Raw genomic sequence first — 24,091 nt, 5'->3', positions numbered from 1 at the left:
ATAATCAGTGTTTAAGTCAAAATATTTATTGAATAAATCAAGAAATTGATAAAAAATATATTAACAGACTTGTTTAAAATTACAGAATTCATATAAGCTATTTTTAGAAGCTAATTTGATTTCAGGCCAACATGATTTTGCCAGAATTATCTTTCTGATTAATTCAACTCTAATAGTCAACCTTTAAGTTAAGAAAGAATAAAAATCTTTGAAGATGTCAAAATTTGTCTAGCCCTTATTTAAATTTATAGGTAATCCATCAAAATTAAGGTGTCATTTATTCTAAGGTGTCAATGTATGTGTATTGTAAATAGGTATTAAAATGACATATTTTTCAATGTAGAGAAGTAACAGGTATTATTAAAATATTCAGAAGAAAAACATATTAGGAATGAAAGTACCAGAAAGGAAAGTTTAAAATTTGTAGTCTCATAAGTCCTAGGTTAACTAACTTTAATAGTTAAACATCTTTATCTTTTTCTCTAAATTTCTCATTTTAAAAATGAATTCATTCTATATATATAGTGTTTTGCTTATTAAAATGCAACCAGATAGCACATTAATCCTTAGCAGTGCTTAGGAGTACTGGGAGAGGATTGAGGGACTGGTTGGGGGAGGGGAGAAAAATGTAAATTATCTGGGAGTGGAAATGAAAACAAAACAAAAAAAGAACACATTTAATTAAAGGAAAGATGGGAGTGGGTATCAAGAACAAATTCACCTGTTTCATCATTTTGCTTCAGGTACACATTCTAGGAATACTCTACAGAAATGAAAATGAAGTTCTTCTACCTGTGGCAACATGGAAGAATCTTATAAGTATGATATTGAATGAAAGAAGCCAGTTACAAAAAAAAAGTATTGTTCAATTCCATTTCTATAGAGATTTTAAAAAAGACAAAGGTAATTTATGGTGTTAGAAGTCAGGAAAGTGGTCAGGGAGGGTGTTATAACTGGGAGAGGGGACAAGGGAGCTTTTTTTAATGCTGATAGTATCCTGTTTCTTGATCTAGCTCATAGGATGACAAACATTTTCTGTAAAAAGCCAGATAGTAAATATTTCAGGCTTTGCAGGTGATATAATCTCTGTCTGAACTACTCAGCTCTGTTCTAGTGCAAAGGCAACTATAGATAATATGTAAATAAATAGGTATTGCTGTGTAAAAAAAAAAAAGAATTCATTCTATGTATATAGTGTTTTTCTTACTTTAAAATACATAATAACTGTTTATCATAAAATGTTTGTTACTTTTTTTTCCCCCACAATTCATTTACTGAATTGGAGAGGTGATTTAACAACAGATTACGAGATAAGGCTGGGAGAGAAGAGTTCTTGCTTTCTCTCCCAGGAGACAGTTGTGTCATGGATGCTTGTAAATTTTCCAAAATAGCCATCTGCGGTTGGGCAAGCTGGGCCTGAAGCTGGAGATTGGCATACATACATTCTAGGAGTCCTAGGTATTCCTTGGGCTTGTGGTCAATTCCCGAGGGCAGCTTTGTGGCCGGGATTTTCAGGAAAGTAGCTGATGGGGAACTTGCTTGAAGATGAATAACGCTGGGGGAGGGTTTGTCTTGACAAAGAGGCACAGCATTACCTTCTTCTTTGGCTCTTCTGTTAGTAGGATGACTAGAGCGCTGCTCCGTCCGAACACAAACAGGTGTGGTGTCTGCAGTGTTAATTGAAAGCCTCAATCCCAGCACCCACCCTTGTAGTTGATACACATGCGCAGTCATTTGTTACTTTTTAAAAAGAACATAGCACAAAAGATAAAACATAGGCACAAATTCAGCTACACAGTGGTAACACTAATGCTATATAGTATAATACTATAGTATTACATAGTATTATATAATATTATAGCATTATATATTATAGTATTATATATAAATATATGTAGTAAAAGCACATATATATATATTCTTTAACCTATCTTTCTAGAAACATTCAAAATGGATTTATTGAGGTAAAACTGACAGGGAATAAGATGCGCATGTTTAAAATGTAACTTGGTAAGTTTTGAAATGTGGGTATACCTGTGAAACCATTACCACAATCAAAATAGTGGACATCTCAAACATCAACAAAAGTTCCCTCAAGCCTTTGTAACCGCTCCTTCCCACCTTCCACTAGTAATATTCAGTCTACTGTTTCAAAAATGGAATTGCTTTTAACTTAGCACATAGTGGAATTCAACAAGTGGAAATTAAGTAAATCAATATTAATTTCATGCTCCGACGTGATTTTTTTCCAAAGAGAATATTTTAATTTTTGATGCCAATGGCAAGATCATAATTATGTACTTTTGAATGTGCTCCTGCGCTCTGGAGAGAAAAATAAAACAAAGGGGCTTCCCTCAATAGAAATAGAGATTTTTGAATACTTAATGAAGTGTAAGGGAACATTCATATTAGTTTTTCTTGGCCATCTCATGAATTATATTTGAAATGACTTGGTTTTGATTTTTCATTACATTTGTCCAATATTCTAGTAGTGTCCTATAACAGATGGCTTGGCTTTTCACAGAAGAGTTAAGATAAAATATACTAAACATTTTCACATGTCCATTTAGAAGAGAAAGTTAGAATACAATACCATAGTAAACAATAACTTCTTCCCTAGCATGTGTACACACACACATACTCACACAGACACATGTTTATTACATATTTTACTGATATAAAGAATGAATAGCTCACAATTTACAAATCACATATTTCATGCTAAATTTCATATAACCAAATGATTCTTACAGAATATCTTCATTTAACTGGCAAATGACAAATGAGTACACTTCGGACATGAATCTTTCTGATATTTTCATTTATGTTAATAGGCAAAACAGAAGTAAAAGAGAAGTAAGACATATTTCAGAACTTCACTCATTCATCAACAATGAAAGCACTTATTTGTTTAATCAGGTAGTAGTTTTCAAATGATGGAAGAGCATTTCATCATTTTCTTCTACTATGTGCAAGTAATGGCTACAGATATGACACATTTTAAGTTTATTCTGTATTAATATTTTCTCCATCACTCTCAAGTTTAGATAATCAACAAAGCGCTAAATCAAGCCCTGCATATTTGATAATTTCTATGGTGTGAGTCCTTCAAGCTACCAACACGATATTACAGAGCACGGAGTTGAAAAGGGATGCACAGACGGTGCATTACATACTATCTGTACCATACACTTACAATAGATGGAACAACTTCGAGATCATTGACAAGAGTAAAAGTTGGTAAAGCAATGATTTTAATATAATTTACTTAATCATAAGTTCTTATATATTAATTTTTAACAATGACTGTGTTTAGTAACTGGATCACCAAATTCCTGAAAATTTACCAGGTTTTAACAGCTCCAGTGCACTGTTGCCCATAGAGTGTTGCACTCCTAAACATGGAAATTATGACCAATGGCCATTGAATATGGTGGGAGTTAGCCCATTCTAATAGAAACTTTTGCTCTTTAATAGTTAATCATCTGTTTTTGGTCAATCTTTGCTAAAGTTAACTAGTTTTCACCAGACTATAAAGTTCTATATTGTTTGATCTAAAAGATTAAATGTTTTCTCATCATCCATTTGCATTAAAATACACTGATTTGAAGGTAAAATACAAATTTCTCATTCGGTTGGCTTCCTGATAAAGAATTTAGAGTAGTACATGGGCTGACAGTTGCATGCAGGTTTTGTTTTTCTGAAGGGCCAAGGGAACAATTTTGGCAACCAGAGCTACTGTTATCCCTATCACTTCTCTTCCTCCTCATCTTCCTCTTGCTTTTTTTTTTTCTTTTTTCTCCTCCAGATAGAAACCCTTATAAAATGGGATATCCTTAAAATATAGTCTGGTCTGTTATTGATATAATTTATTTTCTTTGTTTATATTCTTTCTGAGTCTATATAAAGAATATGGTCTTTGCCTAAAAATTGCACTGAAGTATGCATATGTACCAGTCCAGCCTGTTTTTCTTTTAAGTGTTTCCCAACTGCCTTTTTCTTAAGCTACTTTCTTTTTCTGTTGGCTGCTTGTAACCATGACAACAACCTGTGCTTAGCCATTGTGAGTCTTTCTCCATCCAGGAGCTTTGGAGAGCCTGGCAAAATGCTAGGGATATGTGTTGATTCAGATCTTTGGGAGGGTCCATTTAGTTGTCCAGTCTTTGATCCCAATTGAGAGTTCTTTTGTCTGTTTGCTTCACCTCAGGCAAACTATCTTTCATTTACTTATTTCAAATTCTTGACTTGGCTGTTAGGTGTCACTTCAAGTAACTGTTAAAATCAAAAGATTCACTTCAGGGCTTCACTGGTGGTGCAGTGGTTGAGAATCCGCCTGCCAATGCAGGGGACACGGGTTTGAGCCCTGGTCTGGGAAGATCCCACATGCCACGGAGCAACTAGGCCCGTGAGCCACAACTACTGAGCCTGCGTGTCTGGAGCTTGTGCTCCGCAACAAGAGAGGCCACGATAGTGAGAGGCCCGCGCACCGCGATGAAAAGTGGCCCCCGCTTGCCGCAACTAGAGAAAGCCCTTGCACAGAAACGAAGACCCAACACAGCCATAAATAAATAAATAAATAATAAAAATAAATAAAGGAATTCCTTTAAAAAAAAAAGCCTATGTCACTTTATTAAAAAAAAAAAAAAAGATTCACTTCAAATATGTCTTTATTTTATGTTCTTTCCCATTTCCTGGAAGTTGATTATGTTGGCATATAGAAGATGCAGTTTACTCTAGAATTTCTGGCGTGCCTTTGAAGTTTTGAAATTGTGTTACAAAGGATGCTAATGTGATTGCTTTTTTATGGGTAATGGAAGGCAAATGGCAGTTGGTGGAGAAGAGAAAAAGGAGTGTGGGAGGGGAGTACCAATTTGGAACAGGTGTTGATCATTTTTACCTAGATTAAGTAGTACAACTATAAACAAACCGTCTTCTAAAATAAAGCCTCAAAGTTAAAAAGGCTAAAAGAAAGGCTTTCCATGAGAGCACCCCCAATCCCCTTCCTAAAACAGAAATGTTCACTGTAAAACAGAAGTTGCAAATTTGTTAAGAGTGGTTGGTTGGAAATAAGAGCTGAAAGAGAAAACTGCATTGCAGTGATTGGCTTGATTTGGTGAATAAATTGCTATTTTCAGATTCAATTTGTATCAATAGGCAAACTCTGTACACCTGCAGACCCTGTCGCAGTATCAGGGCACTGAAGCAGCTGATCTTAAATAATCCGTTTCCCTTTCAACAAAAATTGCACCCCCATTCCTGAAGCCTCAACCTAGGAGAGGAGCCTTTGATGTCTGGTTGACAAGCAATACTCTTTTCTATCACTAATGGAAAGAACACCACGGTTTGTAAATTTAAAGAATATCTCAGAAAAGTCGGCCTCCTTGTTTTTAAAAGAGCTGAGGGTGTTGAATTGTTGGAAAGATTCATCTCTATTAAATGTGACTGAACACTGGGAGAGTAAGATACTGTTTCCTGCAAGAAAGTAAAGAAACCACATTTTGGTTATTTACAATGCTCAGTGTAGCAGGTTGAGTTAAACAGGTGTTCACAGAAGTCATGCATATTTCCTGGCTGAGGAGAAAGGTAGCAAAGGTATTTTACATGCTTTTCACCATGGAGGGGGAGGGTTTGGGGTGGAATACCCTAGTCTTCCTAGGCTCTGATTCAGGTGCCTAATTGGAGACCTCCTTGTCCATCCTAGCACTTGGAGGCTGGAGCATTTTCATGAAATGAAGAAATCTTCCATTTTGAGGCCATAATAGATACAAATTAATTAATTCATAAATACTTTTTCTAACTTTCCAATTGGTGAATATTAACAAAAATGCAAGGGATATATTTCATACACGTATATTGAAAGAAAGAGAACAAAAATTTACCTTTGAAAATGACATCATAATTAGTGTAAAAAGTGCCACCTCCACATCCTTTAGTACATTCAATTTTTAAACCCAGAGATATAAAAGGAGAAAATATGTGATTTATTTCAATGACACTTTTCTAGTATCAAAAACTTTTATGGGTACTTGAATAAAATAAAGCTATACTACTTGTCACTAAGTATGCACTCAAGTATTTAATGATTCCTTTTTTCCTGTTACATTCATTTATTAAATATTTATTGAGTGTCTGGTACTCAGGCACTGTGCTAGGTGAGAGAAATAAAACTCTGAGTGGTTCCTGCAGAAATCCACTTAATCTTCTAAAGAGGGGTTATAGGTAGAGCAAAATATTCTTCCTTGTATGCTAGTAGTTGTGCAGTATAGCAATATAACTTAAGCAGTTGTCACTTTGCATCTTGAGTTTGAAGCTTGACGAGGTCTGCATTGGGTAACATAAGAATGAATTGCACATTGAATGACAAGAAATGGAAAGGGAGACTGAAACTTTGATAAAGGAATAGGTTTCTTTTATTTCATGTAGGCAAAGGGGAAAAAAAAAAGAGAATAGAAATGCCAAATTATAATGTGCAGATATTTATATAATGAAGACATTCACACTTAATTGTATACTTTGTTTGAATTGCCTAGTTTTACCTCAGTTTTCTTCTACTTATTTTCACTGGTGTTTTAACTGAAGATAGAAATCTCACATATTCAGATTTTGTGGGCTCAAAGCATTTCATACACCAAATAAAAATTTTCCAAAGTCCCATATGATTCAGGTTAGCAGATGACAGATACACAATCCATTTAAAACCAAACACATGTTACTGGTGTTATTATGATGATTCTATTCCCATTACTCTGCATATGATATATTATAACAGGCTGGATTGATTTATTTGACCTCTTGTCAGATATTTGTTTATTGACTGAAATCTACATGGCATTTTTCCCTGTGGGGATTTGGCTAGTATATAAAAGCAACATGCCAACTACATATTTTACTGTTTTTATTTTTCCAGCTGCTTTCTTGATGGACAGTCTGTTCCTGATTTTTGTCTTTACTTTGCAATCAGTTTGGGAAGAAAGAAATATCTGCATTTCATCTCCCAGTGTGGGGATACTTTTTCAGGGGTTCAAGCCTCCTGATCCATATTTTTCCTCCTAATAATCCAGACAGATATAGGTATTGCTTGGGTTGTTATGGATTCAACAAAGCTTTACTTGAGCAGTGAATCCAAAAATAATTTTGTCTGTCAATGTACTTCTCTCCTATTTAACTGCAGCTTGTCAGTGGCTGGTGGGGAGAAGGCAGGTGGCTGGATGCATTGACATTAGTCACACATGACATAACATAGTCAAACTGGGATAAGTGAGTATCACACAACCAAATAAAAGCTTTGTTGTTGTTTTTTTCTGTATTTTTTTTTTACAGATGGATTCTGCCTATGAGCAGTACTTGACTTTTAGAAAAAAGAAACATACGCTACACACACAGACTAAAAACATAACTTTGTACATGTGCATCCTGAATTATAGAATATAATAGTCAGTCTTATTTGTCAAAAACTGATAAAAAATATTTTCACTCAAACTTAGAAAAAGGATTCAAAAGAATTCATAGTTTGCAGATGATTGAGAGAGTGTGTCCAATAAAGAAAATTATTAGACAAAAGCCACCTGATCCAGCTACCATACCCATCCAGGCACTCTTCTTTCCCAATTAACTGTCTGTCATGTGGGCAAAACAGTTTGAACTTTGTACCAGTGCACCTGGTACTCCCCTTTGCTGCCTCTGAAGCTCTGCTCTGTTCCCTCCAGGATTCTCCAGAAGCTTCCTCTCTTCCCTCCAGATATCTGTGTCTTCTCTAACACGTCCACTGTCTACTATAGCTTGAGGTTATTCTTCTTCTCCTGAAGCATTCACTGAATACATCCCCTGGCCATCGCGATGTTCCGGCCCTAGGAAGACACCAATGAAAGAATACATGAGCCTTCCCTCATGACCTTACAATCTTGTGGGAGAGCCACAAAAAGTAAACATTACAATGGAAATATATAGATAGCAAAAAGAAAGGACCTACTGCCTGAAAGAAGGTGTTGGGAAAGGCCTCACAGGCAATTATTTGAACTGACATTTTGAAAAAGAGAAGATTCTCATGTGAACTTTGTGAGGGAGGGCATTTCAAGAAGAGGAGAAAACATATGTCAAGAATAATGGGGCTGTTCAAGGAGCAGTACTCAGCTTAGGACTACGTAAGGGAAAAGTGAGAAACAGGCAAGGCAGGTGAGGATGGTTGTCATGAGACTAGATACTTGTGAAGTCATGAGATCAGGAATGTTCTTATTTGCCAAATAAGTGAAGTTCAAACTTTATAACCATTTCAATTTAGGGGGGAGGGGGTGACATGCTCATATTTAAATTTCAGAAAGAACATTTAGTTATCAGGATGCATTATTGAGTTTAGAGGCAGAGAGAATAGAACAGGGGGCATTACAATGCCGAAGTAAGGGATGAGAGAGCGCTGAGGTGTTTGGAAGACTGTGTATGGAGCTTGAAAACATATGGAGAATGAAAAGAAGGAGGGGTCTAGGAGAGAGATGGCAAATAATACAGTGAATACTATCTCTTCCCTCCTTGTACTCATAGGCACAGTGCTAACCAATCAGAGTAATCACTGTAACTAAACCTGGTTGTGGCTCAAGAAAACACTTCTGAAAGCCACCCCCAATTAATCAGAGAGGCCAAGTGAGGGGACATATATTTGCTACTACTGAGATAAGGTGACTCCTAGTTTATCGATTCACTGGGGAATCTCATGTGAGAATATGTTCAGTTTATTAAGTAACTCATTATTTGGCCATACCATTTATTGTCATGCCACATATTTTGTTTATTTGTGTTCCTCTTGAAATGCAATATGAATCTCTCATTCTTAATTAATTTTACCCATTTATAACTCTTTTTCTAACTAAATTGCAGGTTCATTTGAAACCCCGAAGATGTTATTTACCAATATAACTTTTGTTTTTTTCAAACATACTTTGCACATAATTAGCAATTAGTCCATGTTCGCTGAATGGATTTGTTAGCCATTTTGACTATCACAAGGCAATGTCTACAGAATGGTGACACACAAAACATACTGCATGTTAGTGATAGGTGAATTGCTTCAAATCAAACAAAATTTGGTAAAATCAAAAAAATAAACAGTAACAGTAAAGAGTTGGATTACTACTAATCAAATGAAGGTATGTAAATATGTCTAGGTTAAAATATTCTTAAATCCAGCTGAGTTGTGTATCTGTGGGTCTTTGAAGTTGTAATTTTCTCTCACCTACACCATTACTTTTAAATTAATATGTACTTTCTGGAGTATCAGTCTGAGATTATTGGATTTGTAATTTTCTCTGTGCACAGCAAAAACTTTTAACATTTCTGTCCCTACTTCACTACTGATAAACTCGTATGCACTATAGTTTTAATTACTCATAGACTGTTCGAAGCAAGAATTTTCTTAAATTCCTGAAGATTTTGTAATTCTTGTTCTGTGAGAAGTTGTTGAAGACAGGCATTATTTTACATTTGGGATACATATAAGTTCTAAAAATACTAATACAGTAAAAATGTTTTAACTATGATTTATCCTTCATAATCCCCCTTCAGAATTGAAATAAAAAGTGTAAAAATAGAACTGTCTCCTCAGTAAACCTGGGATCATGGGCACATGCACAGTAACAGGTGGGTACCTCTCCTTTTCCCCTCACGGTGCCCATCTGCTGGTACCCATCTGCCTTATCTTTGTAAACAGGGATATTTTAAACTGTAAGGGAATATCAATGTCTGTAAATTTCTTAGAGAGCAAGATTTATTTAGATTCCCAAAAGTGACAGTATAATTCACTTAAAGTGAAACTTCATTTATAGTAAAGCCGAATGAACATTCAGATATCTAAAATGTATTGTGTTGTTTAAATTGCATTTTTGGTTTATACAGAGCCACTTTTCTTGGAGCAGGTTTTGCTTATGAAATCAAATTGAATTCTACTCTATTTCTGTCCAACAGATCACGGTTCTGCCCTAAATGAAATCATTCTATTTTTCTAAACAGAGGAAGACAGGACATGGCCAGCTTTGTCTGGCTCGCTCCTGATTCACATTTGCCCAGTATCAGCAGCTTCTTCTTTGTATACTATGGCTATTTCAATAGCATTCACATTGTTAAATTCAGAACTATTGGAGGTTGCACTGATTGTATTGCCCTTCTGAGAGTGCTAGAAATGCTCTCAGAGGACAAAAAAATGTCTTGTAGAAAATATCATTGAGCACTTAATGGGTGCCCTTGGGTCCTATGTAGTAGGTGCTATTACTGAAAAAGACTGCTGTGCAAAGAGTACGCCCTTGGAGGCTTATACGGTGAATTATCCTGTGGAACCTACACATAAATGTAATAATATGAAAGAGAAAATGCTTTTATATCAAATCAATATTGTTATATGAGACTACTGCTAAAATATTAGCCATGAAACAAGTCAAATGTGCTTGTATTCTGGTTTGGATGCGTAGTAGTTTTGGTGGTGTAATGGGTCAGTGAATTATTGGAGAGAATATGGGGAAAGTACAAATAAAATTTACTGAGTTGAGACCAAAACTCATTTTCAAGAAGTTCATTTGCTGAGCTCTACAGAAGACTTGTAGGATTGTAAAGCTTGAGGTAAATTGGCAAGATGATTGGGGAAATGACACAATAACTTCCTCTCATCGAGGCTTTGAGCCAATCTACTTATTTGTGGATCCAATTTATCAAATTCATCTCAAATTATATAGCTTGCTTTTCCTGAGTAGCTTAAATTGTCTTACAGACATTATCTCATTTGTCCTCATAAAGAGATGGGAAGCTACTGTTGAATGAATGCTTCATGGAGTGTAAATGTTAATGAATGGAAATTCAAAGTAAGTGTTTTTAATCCTTACTGTGTCACCCACTGGCTTTGTGACAATGAGAAGTAACTTAACCTCTATGAGTCTTATTTTCTTTATCTCTACCATTATCTCTACCATTCACTTAATAGCATGGGCGGCGTATTGTAAAATGTCATGCCGATGCTCAACAACATTCTTAGAATTCTTCCGAAGAAAAGACATACACTAAATGTTAATAAACTTAAAACTACAATAAAGCATGTTTTGCTATTGAATTAACATCATCTAGAGGCAGCATATTCTTGTAGATATCAGAATGATTTTAATTACTGAAATTATTTTTTAAAACATTTCTTGAGTCAGAAATACTTACCTGGAGCTGTGCTGGTGTGAGAATCACAGAGATGAATGATATGGCTGCCGCTTTCAGGAAGTTCTAACTAGAACAGACCTGGTAAGAACGTAATGAAAGAGGAGTGGAGAGCTGTACGTACTGGAGTGACCAATGTGCCATGGGAGCAGAGATGAAATAGAGATTCATTCTGCTTGGGTGGAATAAAAGGAACAATTATGCAGGAATAGAGAGTAGAAGAAGAGTTTGGGACCAAAATGTAAAGGATCTGAATAGCAGATGTAGACTGAACCCTTTTAACAGAACCATCAAAGTTTTTAAGCCTCTTGAGTCTGATCAATGTATTTAATCTGTTCTATGTATCTGTAATTGTGATGGTGGTGATAAAAGTAGATTAGAAATGAGTTGTGGAAAGACATAGAAACAGAGAAGGATAATTCAAATAGGATTTGATGATTTCTAAGTTGAGTAATTGGGTGGCTGGTGATACCATTAACCAAATATCAGAAGTAAAGAGGGGAAGCAATAGAAAGAAAGGAATAACAGAGTATGATTTTTCTAAATTGTTTAATATTCTTCTGTATCTATATTCCAATCTTAAAATTCAGGTTATATTTTTAATATCAACCCAAATATCTGCAGTTTTGACAGATGCCTATGTTTAGATAACAGTAGAGCCATGGAGACCAATGTGCCTGTCCAAGGAGAATAGGGGGAGAGAGAATACAAGAGAGTGAAGACCAAATCCAAATAACATTTAAGGGGTTATTCACAAAGGAGGTGCCCATGTAGAAAGCAGAAAAAAATTGTAAATGAAAAGCCAGAAGTGAATAATGCCATGGAAACTCTAGAAGAAAATCTCAACAAATAAAGAGTATCCCATTGTTAAATACTTCAGTGATATCAAGGGAACTTGATGGAGACCAAAACTCATTTTGTAAGACCACTAATTGATTTTGGGCATTGACAATTACAAATTCACTGTAGGGTAGGAGGCAATGGTTATCTTATAGTAAAAAGAACATAAAGCTAGCCAGTTAATTCGAGAAATGTAGTAACTAAGGGAAGGAGAGATGGGACTGCTTTTTGAAGAGAAACTAGGCTCAAAAGAGATCTTTGACAACAAAAGATGGTTTAAAACATCTACATGTAAATTATCGGTGGATGGAGGCAATGGATTTCAGGAGGGAGAATACAGCGTTCTTAGGGGAAAGCTGCAAGAAGCAGGAGAGAGGTAAGATCAAAAACACAGTTCAAAACTAATTGAGCCACTTCTTCACAAGAGACCTTTAAAAGAGTTGGCTGCTTGTGGTACAGAAATAGGTCACCTGCTGGAGGGTTGGTTATGTGTGTGGGAGAGGTGGGAATGGATATTTTGGGTAGGGTGCTTATAACTCAGAACTTTGTTAAAGGAAATGGGAAAGGAAGCTGAGTAGATGTAATTATGGTACCTGGTAACACTGATATAAAAGCAGTGATTTTTTCAAAGGAAATCCAGACTCCAGGTAAGCAGAGCAACAGAGAGAATGTTCTGAGGGAAAAGTTTGAGGATCTCCTTTTTTTTTTTTAGCAAGCAAATTAAAGTTCTAGAGGACACAATCAACCTAGAAAGGACATTTTGCAAGGAAAGAGAGATTAAAGGTCTAGCACGGGACTGTGCATGAGCTGCCCATGGCTGTTTCTACCCCTACAAACTGCCAGTTCTTTGTTTTCACAGAGGACATCAATGTGAGACAATGTTATTAGTCAGGCCCAGAACATCTGGCTGGGAATAATATTCTAGAAGGATGTGTATGTTGGAAGTTATAGAAACTGATGCTTCTTTTGGTGGAAAAGAGTAACTTGCCTAGGTTCAAAGAAGGCAAAAGAAGTTGTGCAGTTCTGACTGGTTTTAAATTTGAACAGGAAAATGTCTTTTATGATCTGGGTTTTAAGGCTTCAAGTATGAAAGATACAGAACTGTTTCTGAGGAGCAAGTCAGCAGAGTTGATATGGGCTGATGGCCAGAGTGTTGGTTACACACTGAGAATAAGAACAAGAGCATGGGATCCAGGGGATGCTCACCTCACAATGGCAACCCTTTCCCTCCTAGTGTCTGTCTTTCACCCTCATGGCCCTTTCTCTCTTGGCCACCTTAGCTTTTTTCATAGTTAAGATCAATAGTCTTATGTTAAACCTATTTTTCTCCAATTCAAAATTGCTTTCATGCTGAACATTTTATTTCTCCTATTTAACCTCTGATTTTTTTTTCTTTATTCATCAGCTATGGGTAGAACTCATCCAAGGACAACCCATCAGGGATAAGTGAGTCTAATAGCTGAGGGATTATAAGTGAGCAGGCTCAGTCTATGCACAAATCATAGGCTTTGTGGTCAACATGTGGGTTTCAAGGATATATTTTCAAACTAAGTTTTCTTATGTTTATAGTATATAAAAATCAAAACCTTGATCTACTTCCAAAGATCATTGATACTTTTATATCAATGAAAAAATTCAGAGATGTGGAGAAAGAATTAGCCATAGTGGTTATCACAGATAGATAAATGGTTAAATATATATGTATGGCATATCCATAGAATGAAATTGTGATTTTTTTTTACTTAACATTTAACGCTATTGGAATAAATGTTATGTTGTAGTTTGCTAAACAAAAATAGGATACAAAAGAATGATCCATATTTTAGCAGAAAGAAATGTGTGTGCATCTGTGTGTGTGTGTCTGTGTGTGTGTGTGTGTGTATTACAAACATATGCTTAGGAAAAATCCTAGAAAAACTACAATATAATTTTCATATTGCTTATTTCTGAGTGGTCATTTCATGGGTGATTTACACTTTTCCAATACATTCACCTAGATATACTAAATTTTTTATAGTGACCGTGTATCACTTTTCTTATTAATAAAAAAGAATACTTATGTGATCACAGCTATAATTTTATGTTACAATTTTATGGCATACACATACACACACACACACACACACACTTCGACACATTGTCTTCTGGTTTTCAAACGAATACAGTGACTTCACCTAGTAATTGGGCCTAATTATCTTCTGCAGTTCTGGGAAGTGTGTGCTTTTTGCCATTATGTCTAATGCCAGCCAATTTACACATAGGTCCTCTGCAATTGATCTTCTGGGCCTTTCATGATAAAATACTTAGAATTTTCTCAACAGTGTGACTCTTTAATCTTTCTATATACAAAAAAGGGAAATATTTGTCAATTATTGAGTGCTTCAGTGTTAACCATTTGATTTAGTTGGTTGGAGGAGGGGAGTGTAGGGGCATCACAATGATGGGGGTAGGAGCTGGATGAATCAGAGGCTGTCTTTGCTGTTCATGAGGTGGAAAACAATGTGATTCACTAACCATTCAATTTATTTGTAGTCTTCCTGTTCATTAGTCCATGAATAATATAAACTGGGTGAAACAATGATTCAGAATTTTCTTATCAGTGTTCATTCAGCAGGAGAAATGTTGAGGTCTCACTGTTTGTTTTGCTTTTTTCTTTCCTTCTTCCATCAATAATAAGTTAGAAAAAGTAATTAAATACTGTTGGTAATAACTTGCTTGTTGTACCTTGAAAAATAATGTAGTTCATTATAGAAAACCCAAAGGCCAGGTTTATTCTCATTCTTTTTCTTTCTCTCAGAAGCACACATGCACATGCATGTAAACATGCTACCGGATATTTAAACATTATTTTGCTGATGTGATTATAGCCTAAATCTCACTAAATTTCATAGACATCAATCATACAAGTATTATTAAAAATACTATTAGAGAGATTAGAGTTATTGGGCTCTAACAGAGCCAGGTGCTATGTAAATTCTGTGCATGAATTACACTTTGTTGATGGCTTTCAATATTCACTTGCTAATATTTATACTGGGTAATAATGTATTTTATAACTTTAAAAAAGGGTTAAATTTAATTTTTCATAGTTTAATATTCTGTTCAACAATTACCAATGGAATCACTATTCAAAGATTCTGTTAATTCTTTCAAGATTTAATGCTTATAAAAAACTATATAAGCAATAGGGTGATTTCAAACTTGCAAAAAGAAAGAAAAGAAGGATGGAAGAGAGGGAAGGAAGGAAGGGAGAGAGGGAGAGACTTACTGCTCAGCATAGAATGCTCTACTCCAAGCAAGGTCCTGTTTTTATCCTTAGTTTCATGGTTTAGTTGATAATTGAACTGAAATATGTTCTCCTCATAAAACTTTAAAGAAGAGTTGCCATGCTGTTTTTCTTGAGTAAAAGAAAGATAAATTCAAAGTTAGGCACTTTATTATTTTAGAGTAGGGGGTTGGTGATATTAGTAACCACCAAACCATATTTTCAAGGAACGGGTAATCTAAATCTATCAAGAGCAAAACAGTTTTGCAGGATAATTTTGTGAAGAGCAGCCAACAACATTCAGCTCTCCAGCCATTTTTAATCTGTTGGAGCGTCTACTTTTCTATGTAACTTTCATTTGATCAGTCTTTTAGAGGCTTACCTGATTGAAAATGAAATGTCTCAGATCTTATGCCAATGGTCTAGTGATGTTTTATATGGGGACAGTCTCTTGTATATCTGTGATGGGTTGGTGCTGCACAAGGCATTTAATTATTAACACATCAAAATACTCATTAGTAGTACAGTCACTTCTAAGGTATTAATTTAACAGATATCTAGTGAAAGCATTTTAGCAAAACTTCCATCTCCCAAAATAAGAATAAAATGCTTTTGTTTAGAAAACTAGTAATTATTTTAGTATCCCTATTATGTAAGGTGAAAAAAAAAAACACTTAATAAATGATAAAATTCTGGATTAAATTTTTAATAATATTCTGGTCTAATAGACTTTAGACTGCAAATGTAGGATATGGATGCAGATTTTTCTGTTTCCTCATGGTTACATTGAATACAGCATGTGCCTAATAAGTACTGTGAAAGACAATTGTGTAAGTAAACATTTGACATTATTTTACCATAGATTAAAATGAGCAGTAAAAAAATGATATAAGAAAACAATGTGACAATATATTAAGCTGAGTCAGAAGTTGTTTTTGCCTACATGTTGTGCATATGTCTCAACTTCCTTTTTCTTTGGTTTTATATTGATGTAGGACATTTTATCAGTCACCTCTCTCTAGGTCACATGAATATTATGGTGAATACTACAATGTCTGTGAATTTTCTTTGAATCCATAGAAGGGTAACTGGCAGGGAGTAAGAACTAAGTATTTAATCTTTCTGGTTCAGAAAAATGTAACTCAAATAGCCCCACAGGTGACTTTACCCATTAGTTTCTACCTCCTGCCAAAGGCAACTGATCTGAGTTTGAATTACTTTTCTTTAAATTGGTATAAAGTCCAGTAGAAATGTTAATGTTCACTGGGGTTTATCTGTCATGGTGGAGAGGAAATCTCTGAGTGAGTCAAGTGTTGTCACAAATTGGCCAATGCATATACTTGTAAGGGAAAGAATATTGTAAATAGGCCAGCACAATCTGTTATTATGGAGTTCTAAGTCTAACAGGACACTCATCAAAATAATAGCAATCATCACAATTAGTTAACTAGTATTTCATCAGTCTGGAAGCCATAAAAAATGACATTTCTGATATGCTTCAATGCCATTCTCCTGTCTTCCAGTGTACCTGTCCTGTTCGGAGTTGGTATAGTGCCCTTTTCCATGGTGCTGTTGTGCTATGACCCAGTGTGAGGTTAGCATCCTGCCTTGCAGGCTTTGTAGGCAACAGAGAGAAGAATAATGGTTGAAAGGGCCACCCCACACCCACTGCACCTCAACATAATGGATTACAGCTTCCGGTTTAGCTGATTAAGAGTTAAGGTTTTGGGACCCCTTAGTTTGGAGTTTGAATCCTTACTCTGTATTAGCTGAGGGATTTTGAGGAAGTTATTTAACCTTTCTATGCCTCAGTTTTATCTTAAAACAGCAACAATCATAGCAACAATAGTAGTAGCTTAGTTTAGGGAAAATTTGACGTTAGAATAAAATAATATGTATAAAGCCCTTAGCACAGTGCTTGCCAGTAAGTCTTCAATACATATCAGCTGCTATTGTCATAGTTATTTTAATTAACTTCATTAACTTATTCTTCACATTTCCCTAACACCAATTAGCTAATTGCTAGATATATAATTTGGCAAAGTAACATCCAAAAGGATTTTACATTCATTCTCTTTAGAGAGAAACACATGTAAAGAACAAGTAGCAGCACAAAGCAGGAGACAACTGATAAAACAAGAGCTACATTAGTCTAGTAAATAAAGAAGTGGTCTTGGTAGTCAAGGATGGGTGGAATTTGCTGTGGGAGAGAAACAAGAGCAGAGCAAAGGCTGGAAGACTTACAAACTGGGGAACAGATCAGACAGGGTACAGAAATGAAAAGAAATTTAACATGCTCATAAGTCAGTGAAAAATCCCAGATGCCTAGCAATAGGAGAAGATCCTGACTTTGTGTGACTTGAAACTTATACATTTTAGGGCTCTCTTTAAGAAAAAAGGGAATACAAGTTAATTACTTTGTCTTCAAGGAGACCTGTGCAAATGAGGGGCCTTGAAGCTGATGTCTAACTTCACTGTAAATCCACATCTATCTGACAAGAGAAGTATTCACCAAGTGTAATAAAATGAGTAGGGTGGCCTTGGTTACAGACAGCTCTGAAATCCTAGAAGAGGAGTTTAGAACAGTGTGTTAGAACAATGTTTCTCAAAGTGTACTTCCAAGGACCAGCACCATCGGCCTCAGATAGGAACTTGTTAGAAAGGCAAATTCTAGGCCCAACATCAAACCTTCTGGTTCAGAAACTTTGAACCAGCAACCTGTGTTTTAACGAGCCCTCCTGGTGATTAAGACGCCTGCTAAAGTTTGAGAATTCACCTTGCTAGAAGATAGTCTCTGACTAGCCTATAATTAAGATGAAATAAGTAACGGCAAGCTCCGAAAGAAAGGGGTTCAGGCACATTATACGTATTCGGCATTGGCTAGATGAAAGGCAGGTAGGTAAGTGATATCCTGTTACATTGTTGGCATATAAGGAGATATATAGGTAAAAGGGAATTGACTAGGTTTGATTGCTGCATTCGAGTATGAAGGAGTTTTATTTCAGGATAAGTCCAGGTGCCCAGGTTGCTTTGGACAGCAACAATGAAGTCAGGAGGGGTCGTTTGCTGGAAGGAGAATATGGGGTTGATGTATGGGAGAAGGTATAGAAAATTCTGTTTTAAACGTAGTTAGAGAGCCACACCAAGACATGTTCAGTGCATGTTATAACTTCTTTTCAATTCTGTCCTAGAGGTGTTCCCTGGAGTTTCAATTTGACGGTAGGACTCACTCAAGGCTGACATCCCCCCAAATCTGGTGTCCCAGGGAGGGGCAAGAGGAAGTCTTCAAGACTTGGGCTGCAGCAGGTGACCTAAAGATGCAAGACTAGAGGGAGGCAGGGGATGGACCTCATCAGTTTCCTAGGGTCCTCTCTATTCAAACCAGACAGGAGTTTACACCAGGATGGGGGCCCTGTATAGACTAGGGAAGAGGAGGCAAATCTAAAGATGAGAGAACTGTAGAACCACTCAGAGTCATTGGAAATGAAGTTTGAGATTTTACAAGAGCATGGATTTTTGTTGTTGTTTTTGTTCCCTTTCATTATTTATAAGTCAAATGAAGGAGAAAAATAGTTACACTGCCTGGAGTGGTATAGCATTTTCTATGTTTCCGCAACTTTTATTGTCATATATATATGTATATACATATATATATATATATAAATAATTTTATTCTTTTAGCAATTGCATTGTATAAGTAGGGCCAGTATTATTATCCCTGTTTTTGAGATGAGAAGAGGGAGGCCCAGAAAAGGAAAAATGACCTCCATCAGCTTTAAAAAAAATTCTGGTTTGAGCATGCTGACCCTGGGATACCAATGAGATATTTAAGTAAAAATATGGTAGCCAATGGGGTAAAAGGGACTGGAGTTCGTTGCAAGGACTGGAAATACAGCGTTAGCATATTTCCTGGATGGCAATATAATACAAAACAATATGTAATTACACACCCTCCTCACCCCACAAAACAATAAACTAACAATTTTACAGATTGTGCACTAGCTGATTTCTTTTTTCTCAAATTGTTTGCATAGAAAAGAAGTGTGATACTGTTCTTTTCCCAGTGGGTAGCTAGTACTTAAAAGAAATTCCACTATAGTGGAGTAGTGGTTTTTACTTTCCAGTAACTTTGAATAGGCTCTAGCAATTCTAACTGCTGTGGAGAATGTAAACAGAAACAAAGGATTTTTGGAGCACTTTTCATTATTTTGTTCCATATTATTATGGTTCTGTTTCATTCTCTTATTCCAAAATCAACATATTATATCTAATGCTGATTGGGAATTATTCTAACTTTAATAAAATGTGCCTATTTTATTTGTATTTTTGCAATATATACATAATAAATATAGTTGTATTTTATGATGGATGCCAATATGAATGGCGAAATAAGCTTTGATTAGAAGCCTTGTCTTTGTGTACAATCACATAAGACCAGAAGCATTTTTCACTTGCCAGTTGTTTTCAAAGCAGTGATATAATTGCATTCTATGTCTTTAATGGCATAAAGTTGATATATTCATAATGGCCCAACCACTCTCAAATTGGCTACTATACACTTTAGGAAAGACACCTGAATACAAACGTTAGCCTTAGGCACAAGCCATGTACTCAGAGGTGCATAGGTCCTGGGCTTTGGTCACACAAATTGCATTAGACAAAATGAGGAACATGGAAACAAAAGTGGACATTACCTGCATGCACAAATGAGGATTCTTATTCAAATTCCACTGCATGGCCTGAACATAGTATAAGGTTAGTAACTTTATGCTGAATGAGTGAAGAGCAGTTATTTATTCCTCTTTCTCTCTATTCTGTGCTCACAACTCCTCAGGAAATTCAGAGAGGATTGTGAGTGTTTTCAATTATGCCACAAATGCTAACAACTGAAAATAATTTCTAAGCCAAATTAATATAGTGTTTATATACATAAAATTTAAAAAATCATTTATTAACACATATTCTAAGTTGATAAATTAAACATAATTAATGTTTTAAAAAATAAATATCTCTAAACCACTCATGATCTCACTATTTTATCCTGAGTAATGTTTGAACTCTTGCTTTTTCTTTACATCTTTGTGCTCAGCCATAAATGTATTTGCAGATCTATTATCTTGACAGGTAGAACTTGTTCATTATTTTTAACTTAAAATTATATCTTAAATATTTCCAAAGGTTTTCACGCTTTTAATAATATTACAATAATGGCTGTACAATACTCAATGTAATAACACTGAATTTATACTTTGAAATATATCTAGCCATTCCAGCTCTTGTCATAGATATTGCTGCTATAAAAAGTTTTAGAGAATAGCTCTTTCTACGGTTATAAACTTAGGAAATCTTTCCAGAAAAAAATTTTGATGCTCTCTGGAATATTTCCATGTAATATATTCACACATTGGAAGTATTGTTGAAGCTTGAATATATATAAGCACATTGGGTCTTAACATTGGAGGCCAAATTAGGCTTAGATGGATTTCTTCCTTTAAAAAGTATTTTCCCTTTGAAATTATATCACTTCCCTTTGAAACTGAATTATTTATTATATATTTGAAACAATATATGAAATTATGCTTTCTTTTAGAGTTATGTTGTTATTTATACCTTATTAAAATATATAATGTATAGTTCAGTTACTATGTCTAATAATAAAATATTAAATATAGTAATATTTACCTCATAATAGGAATTAAATAAGTGACAATTGCATCGAAATTAATGGTCCCAAAGAGATGTTTTTAGAATAAATGACCTTAATCCAATTTATAAAGCTAAAAAAAACCCTGTTTTTAAATATATCCCTTCACTGATCTTCCCTCTTCTTCTAGGTTATTGAGTTCCAAATGATGGTCCAAGGATCAGTGTGGAAGAGACTATATAAAATCACCAGGGATGTGGCTAAAAATAGTTATTTCCAGATCTTATCAACCAAATCTTTAGGGGTTGAGGCTTGGGAATCGGTATTTTTAATAAGTTCCCCAGGTAATTCTGATAATTTCAGACAGAATTCAGAACCAACGGCATAGATTAACAGAGACACCCACTCCATTTCTATCCTGGTTTTATGTTTCTTACATCCTGCCACAGTCCATCCTCCACGCTTCAAATAGATCGCGTTCTCTTTGGTCTTGAACTTAAGGTATTATTTTATTTCTCCCTATAAAATTCAGTTTTAATCTCGTTATGTAATGATGCCTGCTACAGTATTTCTTTTTAGATTTATCATCTGACCCTTATATAAAACCATTCTGGATATAGGGCAGGACTAAATAGCTATGAAGGAAGCAGAAATATATTACTATGTAAAAGACCTTGAAATACCTTCTTCATCCTTCACTTTCACTGATAGAATGCAATCATCACCTACTACCTAGCTAAATTCATTCCTAGTGTTTGAGAATTAGAAATGTGCATATTGTCTCTGGAAGATGTTTCAAAATGTACATATTTACAGTATCATAGTTTAATTGAAAATGATTGCCTGAAAAGGAGTTTGTAGGCAAGGAAACAAGATGATCCATTGGATCTGTGATGCCAACCACAAGAAGCACACAAGGAATGTTTGAGGGGAATGAGGGTTACTTTACGTACGTTTTAAAGTGGGAGTGGGGGAGGGAGAAGGTAGTCTGAAGACAAAGTGATAAATGGTACAGAGTTGTGCAGAAAAGCCCATCTAGTCTTGTCTTTGCCTAGGTTTACTACCAGCCAAGCACACTTACCCAAACCCTCAAAATGGAAAACCATCGATTTGAAATAAACTCAAATAATGAAGTCCCTTCATTTCACCAAATCAATTTCCCCTCCTGAGGGCTCTTCTTACCACTTTTCCATAGAGATCTTAGTTCTGAGGAAGTGACTCAGCAGGGAAAGCAAATGGATGTTCCCACATGCTGAGATGTCTGTGACTCTGCTTGCCTTAGTTTTTCAAATTTCCTCCAACCTCCTGTGTGAAGTTTTTGAACAGGAAACACTTGCTGCTCAATCTCTTCCTCCTGTGTCCACCTCTTTCCAAAGGGGCACTTCTTTAATATTCGCTAAGTACAGAAAGGAGGAAGAACATCCCACAAATAATTTGTAAAATAATATTTATTGCTAGGTGACCACCTCAAAATACACCTTTTTTTAAATTAGATGTTGACATTTGCAGTTAGAAATAACTGACTTGAAGATTTATTGGCCAATGCTAATAATAACAACAATGACAACAGCTAAAGCATTAATTTATCTGTTATCATATGTCAGGAAAAACAAGAGCCTTAAATAAAATAGCTCATTTAATCATCCCTTAAATCCCATAAATCTAATATTTTATCCCTCTGCTCTTTATGCTAAGGAAACTCAAGCACAAATAATTCAAGAAACATCTCCCAAATCACATATTGATCAAGTGAGAGAAACTGGATTCCAATCTGGACTCCATGGAAGCCTGCAATCTACTGCCCACTGCCAAACATATTTTAAGCATATTTCTTTTAAAATTTGTTCTTTGTAATGATATGTTCATAACAATTGCAAGATACAAATTTTTTTATTTAAGAAACTCATATTTTGTATGAATATTTTAAAAGAATCTAATTAATGTATTGTGAAAAGCTTTTTAATCTATAGTGTGGCTTTTAACCATATGTTTGCATGAAGCAAATAAATTATATCAAAGAAAAAAAGTTAATTTTTTCCTCTGAGACCGTCTCCCTTCTATGGAATAAATCAGGGCCCTGATAACACCACACTGCAGAATAGGGGCATTTTTCAAAGGCATTTTTCTCTTCTCAGTTTCTCAATGAACTTCATCAAAACTAATGGGACTATAGAGAAGATTTATCAGAGGCTCAGTCAGCTCTGTGAGAGCTCCCCTGCACGTGGGAACAGGCAGATCCATCTGCCTTCCCTTGAGACTAGTCGGATAGAGAACTCCTGACAGGTGTGATGCCTTCTAAAGAGACTATTTTTTTAAATAAAGCCTCTTTCTTCCTATGCTATTCTCTAATAATGAGTAGCAATCATTAAAATACTTCCTGTAAAGTGTTATTTAATTTTGTAGTTATAATGGATAGACTAAAGAGTGAAGTATCTTAAGAGTGTATCATGACTAATTTTGCATCTGGGACAGACTTTTTGGCAGTATATGAAGTAATGAAATTCCCTACTTCATACTATATTGGTTCCCTCTTAATCTTCATTTAAATAATTGGATGTGATGTTCCTAAGTCTATTTCAAGTCTACTAACATTAGGTTTAGTTTATAATATGTGTATCCATTGGGGGGCTGCTTATGATGAAGAAAAAACATCTTGTGTAGATACCCTCAGATAGAATAAGAGATTAAACTGTGAGAGTAAACTTTTGTTATTATAGTTCCTTAAAATGATATAATGATAACATATATTAAAAATAAACGTACTGTAGAATGAGGAGATAAATCAGTTCAATCTGTTCCCTACCCCCCTATTTCTTAAATTTAAACTGTTATTCAAAGCTCAGTATAAGGGACCAGAATTTGAAAGTTTTTGGAATAAATGACTTTTTAGAAGTCAGATAATATTTTTGTTGCAAGAAAATCATTTGTAAATTCGCTTTTAAAATATAACAATACTTCAAGAAATATATATGCTTTATACAATGGATTTCTAAATCATGTGCACTTACTATATATATGTATGTGTGTACACTTATAATTGTCAGAAACTTCCATAAACAAACCAGACAGTTTGGGGAACTGTGGAAAACAAGTCCGGATAAAGGCCACTAAAATGCAGGGGGATTTCATAAATGATGTGTGACTATTAAAAACATCTCTGTCCA

The 24,091-nt window shown here is 35.2% G+C and overlaps 1 pseudogene; it reads right to left on the bottom strand.

Moving 5' to 3' along the window:
• Positions 1-1,245: 1,245 nt before the first annotated feature.
• Positions 1,246-1,734, bottom strand: LOC137751861 (TSSK6-activating co-chaperone protein pseudogene; annotated as a pseudogene).
• Positions 1,735-24,091: the final 22,357 nt, after the last annotated feature.

This window comes from Eschrichtius robustus, chromosome 18 (genome assembly GCF_028021215.1).
Source record: "Eschrichtius robustus isolate mEscRob2 chromosome 18, mEscRob2.pri, whole genome shotgun sequence".
In the NCBI taxonomy this organism is placed as follows: Eukaryota; Metazoa; Chordata; class Mammalia; order Artiodactyla; family Eschrichtiidae; genus Eschrichtius; species Eschrichtius robustus.
This window is presented reverse-complemented; position numbering and strand designations above follow the sequence as displayed.